Source organism: Trachypithecus francoisi, unplaced genomic scaffold (assembly GCF_009764315.1).
Source record: "Trachypithecus francoisi isolate TF-2019V2 unplaced genomic scaffold, Tfra_2.0 Lachesis_group13, whole genome shotgun sequence".
Taxonomy (NCBI): Eukaryota; Metazoa; Chordata; class Mammalia; order Primates; family Cercopithecidae; genus Trachypithecus; species Trachypithecus francoisi.
The window spans coordinates 70,076,478-70,088,442 of record NW_022681458.1 but is presented as its reverse complement, the minus strand read 5'-3'; the positions used below and the strand labels follow the sequence as shown (position 1 = coordinate 70,088,442).

At 43.3% G+C, this 11,965-nt stretch overlaps 1 pseudogene; it reads right to left on the bottom strand.

The window, feature by feature from the left end:
• Positions 1-9,889: 9,889 nt before the first annotated feature.
• Positions 9,890-10,000, bottom strand: LOC117095543 (annotated as a pseudogene).
• Positions 10,001-11,965: the final 1,965 nt, after the last annotated feature.

Below are 11,965 nucleotides of genomic sequence, written 5' to 3'. Positions count from 1 at the left end.
TCTTTCCCACGGAGTCTCACCTTCAGGTCTTCTGTGCTGCTCACAACTGCCCTCTTCCACTGCCCACGCCTTGGATTTCACAGGTGTTTCCAGACATGGAAATGCTTTTGATGGGTGGCCTCCTCTGCAGCCCTGGAAGGTGGGCCTGGGTGTCTGGAGCTCATTTTTGTCCGTGGCTGGGATGCTTTCTGCTTGGGCTCCCTCAGGCTTCCACGAGCTGACCACCTCAGCCTGCATAGTATTGACCTCTCATCGACTCAGGTTCTGTCATTGGTGGAGGGGAAAAAGTATACTGAGAGAGCCCTGATGGGGCAAGGTGGGCAGACTCTGCCTTCTGACTTTGGGTGGCAGAGCGGTGGGGCTCAGTTGGATTATTAAGGAGCTCAGGCTCCCATCAGAGCTGGGGGTTGGGTTTACACTGTCTTGAGGGCAGGGACTAAAACTTTTAGTGTTGGTACAGGCTAGAGGTTAGGAGTGCAGACCCCTGGGCTCAAATCTATTCTGTTGTTTACAAGCTATGTGACCTTGGGCAAGTCACTTAATCTCCTGGAGTCTCAGTTTTCTTATCTGTAAAATGGGAATAATAATATTATCTACCTCAGAGGATTGCTGTAAAGATTAAATAAATAAGTGAAAAAGTACATTTATAAATGTTAGCTACAGTTAGTAATGATTAGCACAAGGCCAGGGCATGCATTGCTGAGTTGGGTATTAGGGGCAGGCACTGTTCAGGCAGGTCTGGGGCCCAGAATGAAGTTAACCAGGGAATTAAACAGATTTGGGGACAAGCATTAGGATGGATGAGGTTAGGGTTGGTGCTGGAGTACAGCTTGGCCCAGACTTTCATTGAGGGGTTAGAGGATCAGGGAGGGAACCTGGTGGAAGCAAAGGCAGCTTCTGTTTTGCCCCCAAACCTTGAGTACCAGTATGGACACATGTGCAGACTCTTGTCCCTCCCCTCCACTCCCCGCTCTTGCCAGCCAGACCAGGGTGTCCGTAGTCATGGAGAGGGCTAAGAAGCGGGAGGGAGGGCTCTGAGCTATTCCAACATGGGTTGGGATTGGTGGTGGCTGTAGAGACAGTGCCAGAGGCTGGCTGACAGGTAAGAATCACTGCTGTTGTCATCTGCCTCCCAGGTCTCCTACCCCTAACGGTTCTCTTATCTCCATAGTTGGGAAAACCCAAGAAAAATCTTGAGAGTAGTCTTGGATCCTCAGGACAGTGAAGATGACACTGTAGAGGCCAAGGGAAAACTTCACCTTTACCCTCTGAAGTTTTGCTGAAAAATCAACTCACAGAAGGAGATTAATAAGAGAAATGACATACAAATTTATTATCCCAGCACTTTGGGAGGCCGAGGCGGGCGGATCACGAGGTCAGGAGAATCGAGATCATCCCAGCTAACTTGGTGAAACCCTGCCTCTACTAAAAAATACAAAAAAAAAAAAAACTAGCCGGGCGACGTGGCGGGCGCCTGTAGTCCCAGCTACTCGGGAGGCTGAGGCAGGAGAATGGCGTAAACCCGGGAGACGGAGCTTGCAGTGAGCTGAGATCCGGCCACTGCACTCCAGCCCGGGTGACAGAGCGAGACTTCGTCTCAAAAAAAAAAAAAAAAAAAAGGACATACAAATTTATTAACATTCATATGGGGAAGAACCACAGAGTGATTACCCCAAACCCCAATGGGGTTCAGAAGCTTATATATCCTCTTGAAAGTATAGAAAGAATGGGGGCTTGTATCCTGGCAAAACAGGTTATGGGAGGGGGAGAAGAGAAGGCCTGGCTAGCAAAGGTGGTCATGTTATGCAGGTGAAACCTCACAGGTAGCAGCCTTCAGAGTGGAGAGATGGTGAATGTTCTTTCAGATCTTTAAAGGTGTCAGACTCTCAGTTCATCTCTCCTAGATCTGGACAAAGGAAGGCCTCTGAGAGAGCCTGGCTGCATCAATGCAGGTTCTTTGCAGATGCAAATCTCACCCTGTCAAAAGACAGCTTTGCAGGGCTGCTTATGATTGCAGGCCCTCTGAACAGCCATCTCAAAGTATGCCAAATAAGTCTATTTTGGGGTCTAATATTTTTATTTCCTTCAATACTAATCTTCCTCCAGGCAGCTCTGACGGCTCCGACAGCTCCAAAGCTTGGACAGTGGGCTGGGGAGGACATGGCTGTCTAGGGAGGACCCCTGCCCAGGTGGTGCATCAGGTCCTGGTACCATTGTGCCTGGTGAGTGGTCCCCAGTGTTTGTGATCATGGTTTTCATAACCTGCAGGCAGCTAGTGGAGAGCTTGGTTCTGTAGAGAAGGAGAAGTGTGTAGCAGGTGGAGAAGGTCTGAGACTCTAGAAAGGCAGTCTCAGCCTGCTTTGAATCAAATAGCGGGAACAGACAAAATAATTTCCTCTAGCATGGATGGGTGGGTGGACCAAATGAAAGAGCCAGAATTCACCAGACTTGGTCTCGGGGCAGGAGTAGAAGTAATTATTTTTATTTCATTTCAATATCCTGTTCACTTCTTATGCTGATTAGGGCAAGCCCACAGTGGCTATCTATTTATTTGTGTAGCACTGCCAGGACTGCCAGCACTGCCATAGGAATGCACATATTTATGCCAGGGGTGCTCTTGATGTTCTCAGAGCTGCCAGCACTGCCCTAGCCAGAGTACTGCGGATATGCCGGAGCCCTTAAGGCATCAGCATTGCTTCATGCCCCCCAGAGCCCACGAATCAGAAGAAAGCAGGGGTTGGACAGGCTGCATCGGCTGTGTGTGTGTGTGCATTCAATAGAGGGAAAGGCATGCTCTTGCATTGTGGTTTAGGGACGGAAAAGGAAACTTCTTTGAGGGCTAACCATCCTGGTGTTGTTAAAACTTACATTATTACATTAGGATTATTTTAAGTGGTCTGTAATAAGGTAAAGTGAACGGAAATGAGCAGATGAGAAGCTTTCTGGGCTCTAGTTGTGAAAATGAGAATGAGAAACACCAGAGGCCTTTTTCTTAGAAGCGTCAATGGATTATGGAACACCCACCATTTCCATTATCATTTGATGTCTTTCCCAGTTTGCAGCCAGTGAGTGCAATTAAAGATGAAACAGAAATAAGATTTAGAACTTTGGAAAGGAGAAGACAAAATTTTATTATTTGCAGATGACATGATTTTATATGTAGCCTACTAAAAAAATTCAGGGCCGGGCATGGTGGCTCACACCTGTAATCCCAGCACTTTGGGAGGCTGAGGCGGGCAGATCACAAGATCAGGAGTTCGAGACCCGCCTGGCCAATATGGTGAAACCCCTTCTCTACTAAAAATACAAAAAATTAGCTGGGTGTGGTAGCGGGAGCCTGTAGTCCTAGCTACTCAGGAGGCTGAGGCAGGAGAATCGCTTGAACCTGGGAAGTGGAGGTTGCAGTGAGCCAAGATCGTGCCACTGCACTCCAGCCTGGGTGACAGAGCGAGATTCCATCTCAAAAAAAAAAAAAAAAAAAAAAAAACAAGCAAAATGAAACTCCAAGTATTGGATTTTTAAAAAGAAACAGGATCTTACTCTGTTGCCTAGGCTTGAGTGCAGTGGCCTGACCATAGCTTACTTCAGCCTCCCAGGCTCAAGAGATCCTTCCTCCTCTGCCTCTCAAATTTCTGGGATTACAGGTGTGAGCCACTGTGCCTGGCCCCGACTATTGCATTTAATGAGAATTGAGTGTGTTGGCTGCAAGCAGGATATATTCAAATCAAAATGTTTTCCATATGCCAGCATTGATAAACTTTAAAATATGAGAGAGAGAGAGAGAGAGAGAGAGAGAGAGAGAGAGAGGAGAAACAGGGATAGAGAGATTACATTCTTTAAACTCATAAAATACTCAGGAATAATCTATGTAAAGAAAACCAAAAAAAATTTGCTCAGCATTATAAAGAAAGATGTGAATAAAGAAACATAAGAATGAAGAACCATACCATACTTTTATTTTTTCTGATTGTATATGTCTAAAAATTTCATGTCCTTCTTCATTACTACTTACTGCATTTGTGCTATGTGCTAGGGGGTGGGGATTCAATGGTGAAAAACAGAGATACGGTTCCCATCTTTATGGAATTTACATTTGAATGGAAGAGGTGGGCAAAGAATAAACGGAACAAATGATTTAAATAAATACGGCTAACAATAAGTATCCAAGGGAAATAGCCTTTCCCTTTGACTTCTTCTGTGATAGATCTCTGATTGCCCCTATTATTTAGGTATATAAAGTGCCCAAAGTTTTTTTTTTAAAACCACAAATACACTGACAATAGTAAATTTGTGAGGTGAGTAGTGCATGATCAATCTAATTTAACTGGTAAGAAAATATGCAAACAGGGGCACTGTAAATCACCTTAGCTCTCACTTGCGAAGGTCAGAACTCCCTGAGTACTGGGTTCTTTTCTTTATTATTCATGTATTTATTTTTATTTCAATAGGTTTTCGAGGAACAGGTAGTATCTGGTTCCATGAATAAGTTATTTAGTGGTGATTTCTGAGATTTTGGTATACCAGTTACCTGAGCAGTGTAGTGTATACTGTATCCAGTGTGTAGTCTTGTATCCCTCAGCCCCCTCCTACCCTTTCCCTTGAGTCCCCAAAGTCCATTGTATCATTCTCATGCCTTTGTGTCCTCATTGCTTAGCTCCCACTTATGAGTGAGAACATACACTGTTTGGTTTTCCATTCCTGAGTTACTTCACTTAGAATAATGGTCTCCAATTCCATCCAGGTTGCTGTGAATGCCATTATTTCATTCCTTTTTATGGCTGAATAGTATTCCATGGTATACGTATACACCACAATTTCTTTATCCACTTGTTGTGATGAGCATTTGGGCTGGTTCATATTTTTGCAATTGAGAATTGTGTTGCTCTAAACATGCATGTGCAAGTGTCTTTTTTGTAATGACTTTTTTTCCTCTGGGTAGATACGCAGTAGTGGGATTGCTGGATCAAAAGGTAGTTCTACTTTTAGTTCTTTAAGGAATCTCCACACTGTTTTCCATAGTGGTTGTACTAGTTTACATTCCCACCAGCAGTGTAAAAGTATTCTCTTTTCATCACATCCACGCCAACGTCTATGATTTTTTGATTTTTTCATTATGACTATTCTTGTAGGAGTAATGTGGTGTTGCATGGTCGTTTTGATTTGCATTTCCCTGATCATTGGTGATGTTGAGCATTTTTCATATGCTTGTTGGCCATTTCTATATCTTCTTTTGAGAATTGTCTATTCATGTCCTTAGCCCACTTTTTGATGGGATTGTTTGTTCTTTTCTTGCTGATTTGTTGAGTTCCTTGTAGATTCTAGATTATTAGTCCTTTGTTGGATGTTTAGATTGTGAAGGTTTTCTCCCACTCTGTGGGTTGTCTGTTTACTCTGATGATTGTTTCTTTTGCTGTGCAGAAGCTTTTTAGTTTAATTAAGTCATATCTATTTATCTTTATTTTTGTTGCATTTGCTTTTGGGTTGTTGGTCATGAAGTCTTTGCCTAAGCCAATGTCTAGAAGGGTTTTTCCAATGTAATCTTCTAGAGTTTTTATGGTTTCAGGTCTTAGATTTAAGTCCTTGATCCATCTTCAGTTGGTTTTTGTAGAAGGTGAGACATGAGGATCCAGTTTCATTTTTCTGCATGTGGCTTGCCAATTATCCCAGCACCATTTGTTGAATAGGGTATACTTTCCCCACTTTATATTTTTGTTTGCTTTGTTGAAGATCAGTTGGCTATAAGTATTTGGCTTTATTTCTGGGTTCTCTATTCTGTTTCATTGGTCTATGTGCCTATTTTTAGGCCAGTACCATGCTGTTTTGGTGACTATGGCCTTTTAATATAGTCTAAAGTCAGGTAATGTGATGCCCACAGATTTGTTCTTTTTGCTTAGTCTTGCTTTGGCTAAGTGAGCTGTTTTCTGGTTCCATATGAATTTTAGGATTGTTTTTTCTAGTTCTGTGAAGAATGATGGTGTTTTGATGGGAATTGCATTGAGTTTGTAGATTGCTTTGGCAGTATGTTCATTTTCACAATATTGATTCTAATGGGTTCTTTAAGTGGAAATGTTTCTTCTTTTTCCTTTGTTTAAATGTGTTCTTGCATAAGTCATGGGAAAGACAGGAGGGTTTGATTTGGCCTGTGTCCTCAGAAGTAGACCAGGCCTACTTCTGGATGTCATCATGCTGGCCAAATCTGAACTTGACTAGCAAATCATAAGAATGCAGTTAGTTCGGCCGGGCATGGTGGCTCATGCCTGTAATCTCAGCACTTTGGGAGGCCGAGGCAGGTGGATCATGAGGTCAGGAGATTGAAACCATCCTGGCTAACATGGTGAAACCCTGTCTCTACTAAAAATACAAAAAATTAGCTGGGTGTGGTGGCACGTGCCTGTAGTCCCAGCTACTTGGGAGGCTGAGGTAGGAGAATCACTTGAACCTGGGAGGCAGAGATTGCAGTGAGCCGAGATTGCACCACTGCATAGCCTGGGTGACAAAGCGAGACTCTGTCACACACGCACGCGCGCACACACACACACACACACACACACACGAATGTAATTATTTCTTCAATGAGAACACATGGGCACAGGGAGGGGAACATCACACACCAGGGCCTGTAGGGGGATGGTGGGGGGCAAGAGGTGGGAGAGAATTAGGACGAATACCTAATGCATCTGGGGCTTAAAATCTAGATGACGGGTTGATGGGTGCAGCAAATCACCTTGGCACATGTATACCTATGTAACAAATCTGCATGTTCTGCACATGTATCCCAGAACTTAAAGTAAAATAAATTAAAAAAAGAATGCAGTTAGTTCTTCTTGATGCTGAAGACTATCACAGTTTGTGGAGCTCTGCTTGACTTGAATGGTTAGCCAGGGAAGAATGTAGTTTAAATATTTTTGCATCATTATTTATTATAAAAGTCGTAGAAATGACTTTTCTAGAGATAGAAAATACCATTATAGCATAAGGGCGTTGAACTTAAAGTGGAAACAAATCTGCCTCCAGAAAGAAAAATCTGTTTTTTCTTCTCCATTTGTTACCGGCATCTTAAACTTTTCATCTTTTTCCACTCTGGCTACACCCTGAATGAAAGTTTGCCCGTTTCCTCTGCAATGTCTGCCCAAATCTTCTGTCAACTCATTTCCTTTTGCCCTATCAGAGTTTTCCAAAGGGTCCCGTAGCCAACAGACAATGCTCAGCTGGAGAGAATACAGGAAGCAGATAACCACATTCTGCACAGACGGTCCTCCTTTGATCCTCTCTTTATATAGTGTGCTAAGTACCTGTGGAATTAATTTTGCCTCTGAGGCTTCACTAATTGCCAACTGACACATTTGTTTCTAGAAAAAAGGTAGGTGTAGGCCAGGTGCAGTGGTGGATTAGGCTTAAAGAATGTTTTTATTTTGCCCCGAGAGGAAGGGCTGAGGGTGCTGCTTCCCTGTTGGAGCATCTAGGAATTTGAGGACCGTGCTCAAGGAGAAGAACTGACCCTTTGCTTTCTCTTTTCGGCCATGATGCTATGTCTCGGGAAGCAGAAACTCCAGTGATAAACCGTTAGTGCTGAAAGGGAACTTTAAAAGCATTCATTGCAATCATTCCCTTTCACAGATGAAGTAACTGAAGCCTTGAAAGGTGAAATAACTTTCCCCAGGAGATTCCCAATTTTTAGCCCAGTGGTATTCCCAACACACTTTGGCATCTGTTATAAACTTCAGAAGCCATCACTGGAATCTGCTGGGCATGGCCCCTTCTTATACAGCAGTGAGGGAATCCGTGGCATTATCTTTTTCCCTAGAGATTGAGAGAATGATTCATCTTTAAGTTTCAAAGAGACAGTGACATATTCCTAAAGCTCCCTACATCCATGAGGTAATGTCAAACATGTGAGGTGCCGAAACAGAAAATGCTCCCAGCGAGACAGCTGCTACGAGGAAATCCCTGCACACTTGCAGGCAGTGGAAACAATACTTTGGCTTAGACCAGGTGTGTGTTGTTTCTTTTATTTGAAAGAAAAGATAGTCTAAGAAGACATGGAAAATGCTTTCACACCCAGCATCATGAAGGGAAAAAAAAGCAACGTTGAGGCCACATTCAAGTCTCCACTCTCTGTTTTATCTGAAAAATTTCAAACCTGCAGGGAAATTGAAAGGATAATACAATTAGCACCTGTACATCCTTCATCTCTATTTACCAATTGTTGACATTTGAAAATTGCAAACATTGTGACGTTTCATTTTAGTGTGCATCTCTTGAGAGTAATGTCATTACCCTAACCATGACAGCATGATCACACCTAAGAAAATTAGCAATGATTCTGATGTATAATGTGTATTAAATTTCCTTTCAAATGCCTTTTTTATAACTTTTTTTCCCTCAATCTGAGATCCGATCAAATTCATGCATTATATTTGGTTGTTATGGCTTTGGTCTCATTTAATATAGAATAGTTGCCCTACCTTTTTTTTTCTTTTATGACATTGGCTTGTTTGAGGAGATCGAGCTAGTTGTCTTGTGGAATGTACCATATTCTGTATTTGTCTGATTGTTTTCTCACGATTACCTTTGGGGAAACATTTTTGGTGCAAACACTACTTATGAAATTGTGTGTATCTCTTTTTCTGTTACACCAGAAGGCACATAGCATGTTACTGAGTGTGATCGCTCAATTGAGGTGTTTGCCATATCTTGCCACTCCTCCCTTTACAATTATCAAGTCCTTTGTGCAGCGATACTTTGAGTCCATGTGAATATATGGTTCCTTTACAGTTTTAGTATCCACTGCCTGAATTGATAATATCATAGTTTCCAAAATGGTCATTTAAAAAAAAAGTTTATAATGCACATTTCTGAATCCACGGTCAGGAGTTATCTTTGAGTGACTATGGACACAGACTCCCCCACATTACACACTCTTATCTGTCCAGGACTAAGCTGAGAAGCAGAATGAGCAATCAGGAGACTGAGCAGTGGGCATGAAATCACAGTCCAATGTGTGAATCACTTCTTACTATAAGACTAAAATTTGAGGGCAGGACCTCGTTCAGTTTATTTATTCTGTATATCACCCCAACACCTCGTAACCACCCCCAACGCCCTGTTACCCTCAATCCCTGTAACACCAAGCACAGTGTTTCACACAAAAGCCCAGAAGATGTTGTGAAATCAATGGAATTAGGGGAAAGAGAAGGCAGTGATTTCACAAGTTTCCTGGGGGTCGAGGCAAAATCTGGTGTTTGGCTCCCTCATGGGATCAGCTTGTTTGTGCCTCTTTTTTGTGCTCTCTCCCTTTTGGAAACTCACTGTCCAGTCCTCATGCTGCATTCAACTCCATCTAAGTTTAGAGGGACTCTGTTTCCAAACTCCAAATCAGGAAACAAAGCTTGATGGAATACTTGAAACCAGGAACCTACATTCCAGAATGATCTGTGCCCTTCTGTTTGCACTTGGATTTATACTATCCTATTTCTGCATTTTGGCAGATTTTTCTCAGTCCAATTTGCCAGTTTACAGCTTTCCTTATAATCATTCGGTTACTCCGAAATACATCTAGGGAGATCCCTTAGACTCACCAGTGGACTTTCACATTATCTAACTCCATGGCTTGTTGATACTATTCTGAAGTCTGTTCGTTCCTCCATTTCCTTCTTCCAATGTCCTTCTTGGAGTCCACTAGACCTGAGGTCCCCACGGTACTGGTCTGTGGCCTGTTAGGAACTGGGCTGCACTCAAGCAGGCTGCTTGAGTGGTGGGCAAGCAAGCATTACCGCCTGAGCTCTGCCTCCTGTTAAATCAGCAGTGGCATTAGATTCTCATAGAGTGCAAACCCTATTGTGAACTGCGCATGCGAGGGATCCAGGTTGCGCACTCCTCTTTTTTTTCAGGTCAGATGAGTAATGTGCTAACGTCATAACAAGGTTCAAGGGTGGCAGATCTCACACATGCATGTGATCACCCAATCATCATGCTCAGGTTGCACAGTCCTTATGAGAATCTAATGATAAATGTAATGTACTTAAGTCATCCTGAAACCATCCCCGCCACTCTCTGTTCTCCCTTGATCTGTGAAAAAATTGTCTTCCATGAAACCGGTCCCTGGTGCCAAAAAAGGTGAGGACCACTGCAATTCATCTATTACCCACAGCACAGGGCAGGTCAGTAGGAGATAGGGAGGAGTATGCCCATGGAGAGAGCCCTCATGTGCTGGGTGGTGCAAGAGAGGTCTTGGATTCTGATTCCAGTTCTGCCTCTACTCATTGGTGTTGCTTTGACAAGTCAGTTCCCTTGTTCATCTTCATAGGAAACTTGGTAAAATAGTTATTTATACAGTTGGCACTCCATATCCGTGGGTTCCACATCCATGGCTTCCACCAGCTTAAATCATCTTTATCTTCACAAGGCTCCCCCTAGAAGAGAGGAAATTCCACAGCTTTGATGTGATGTGAAATGTGATCTCAAAATGATCATTTTCTAATACTATCATTCCTTTCACATTTATTAGTTGACATTTCTGTAAGATCTCTCTTTCTCCCTCTTTCTTTTGAGTATCACCATGGACTGTGGATTTTTTTTAGGCAATTCATTGTGTTATCATCCATTACTATCATTATTCTTTTTTTTTTTTTTTTTTTTTTTTTTTGAGGCGGAGTCTCGCTCTGTCGCCCGGACTGGAGTGCAGTGGCCAGATCTCAGCTCACTGCAAGCTCCGCCTCCCGGGTTTCCGCCATTCTCCTGCCTCAGCCCCCCGAGTAGCTGGGACTACAGGCGCCCGCCACCTCGCCCGGCTAGTTTTTGTATTTTTAGTAGAGACGGGGTTTCACCGTATTAGCCAGGATGGTCTCGATCTCCTGACCTCGTGATCCGCCCGTCTCCGCCTCCCAAAGTGCTGGGATTACAGGCTTGAACCACCGCGACCGGCCTCATTGTTCTTTTATTCTATTTGCTGCTCCAGTTCTTCCAAGTTTGTGTAGCAGGAGCTCTTTCAAGCTGGTTCCTGTAATCTTTTGACACGTCTTGGTTGGTCTTTGAGCACTTCGTTGCTTTTTGGTCCAACAAAATGTCCCAGGCTCACTTTTTTTCCATTTCAGACCTGGAATGAGGATTTCATCAAAGGATTCTTAGGGGGACTGACATTTATAAACCATGGCTCAGGGGCTAGTACATTGCTACTGGGGCACATTCACATTAAAATAAAATCAACTTAACGACAAATTTTAGTTACTTTTTTTTTCTGAGATATATGAATAGTCAGCTTCTCTGATCTCAGAATTAGATAAATTAGGAATGAATAACCAAGGTCAGTAATAAGAATTCTCAAAGAAGCCCCAAGAATTTTTTTTTTTTTTTAGTGTCTGAGGGGCCAGGCATGCTGGCTTACACCTGTAATCCCAGCACTCTGGGATGCCGAGGCGGGCAGATCACAAAGTCAGGAGTTCGAGACCAGCCTGGCCAACATGGCGAAACCCCATCTCTACTAAAAATACAAAAATTAGCCGGGCATGGTGGGGAGTGCCTGTAATCCCAGCTACTCAGGGTGAGGCAGGAGAATCGCTTGAACCCAGGAGGCAGAGGTTGCAGTGAGCTGAGATTGTGCCATTGCACTCCAGCCTGGGTGACAAGAGCAAGACTCCATCTCGAAAAAAAAAAAAAAAAAAGAAAAAGAAAAGAAATGTCTGAGGGACACTTTCTTAGGGCTGCTGTGACAAAATGCCACAAATCGGGTGGCTTAAAATAATAGAATTTTATTATCTCACAGTTCTGGAGGCTAGAGTCCAAAATCAAGGTGTTGGCAACCCTCTATAACCTGCAGTGGAGAATCCTTCCTTGCCCCTTCTAGTTTCTGGTGTTTCCTGGCAATGCTTGGCATTCTCTGGCTTGGAAATGCATCACTCCAATCTCTGCTGCCATTGTCACATGGCTACCTTCTTCCTGTGTGTCTGTGTCCCTTTGTTTCTCCTCT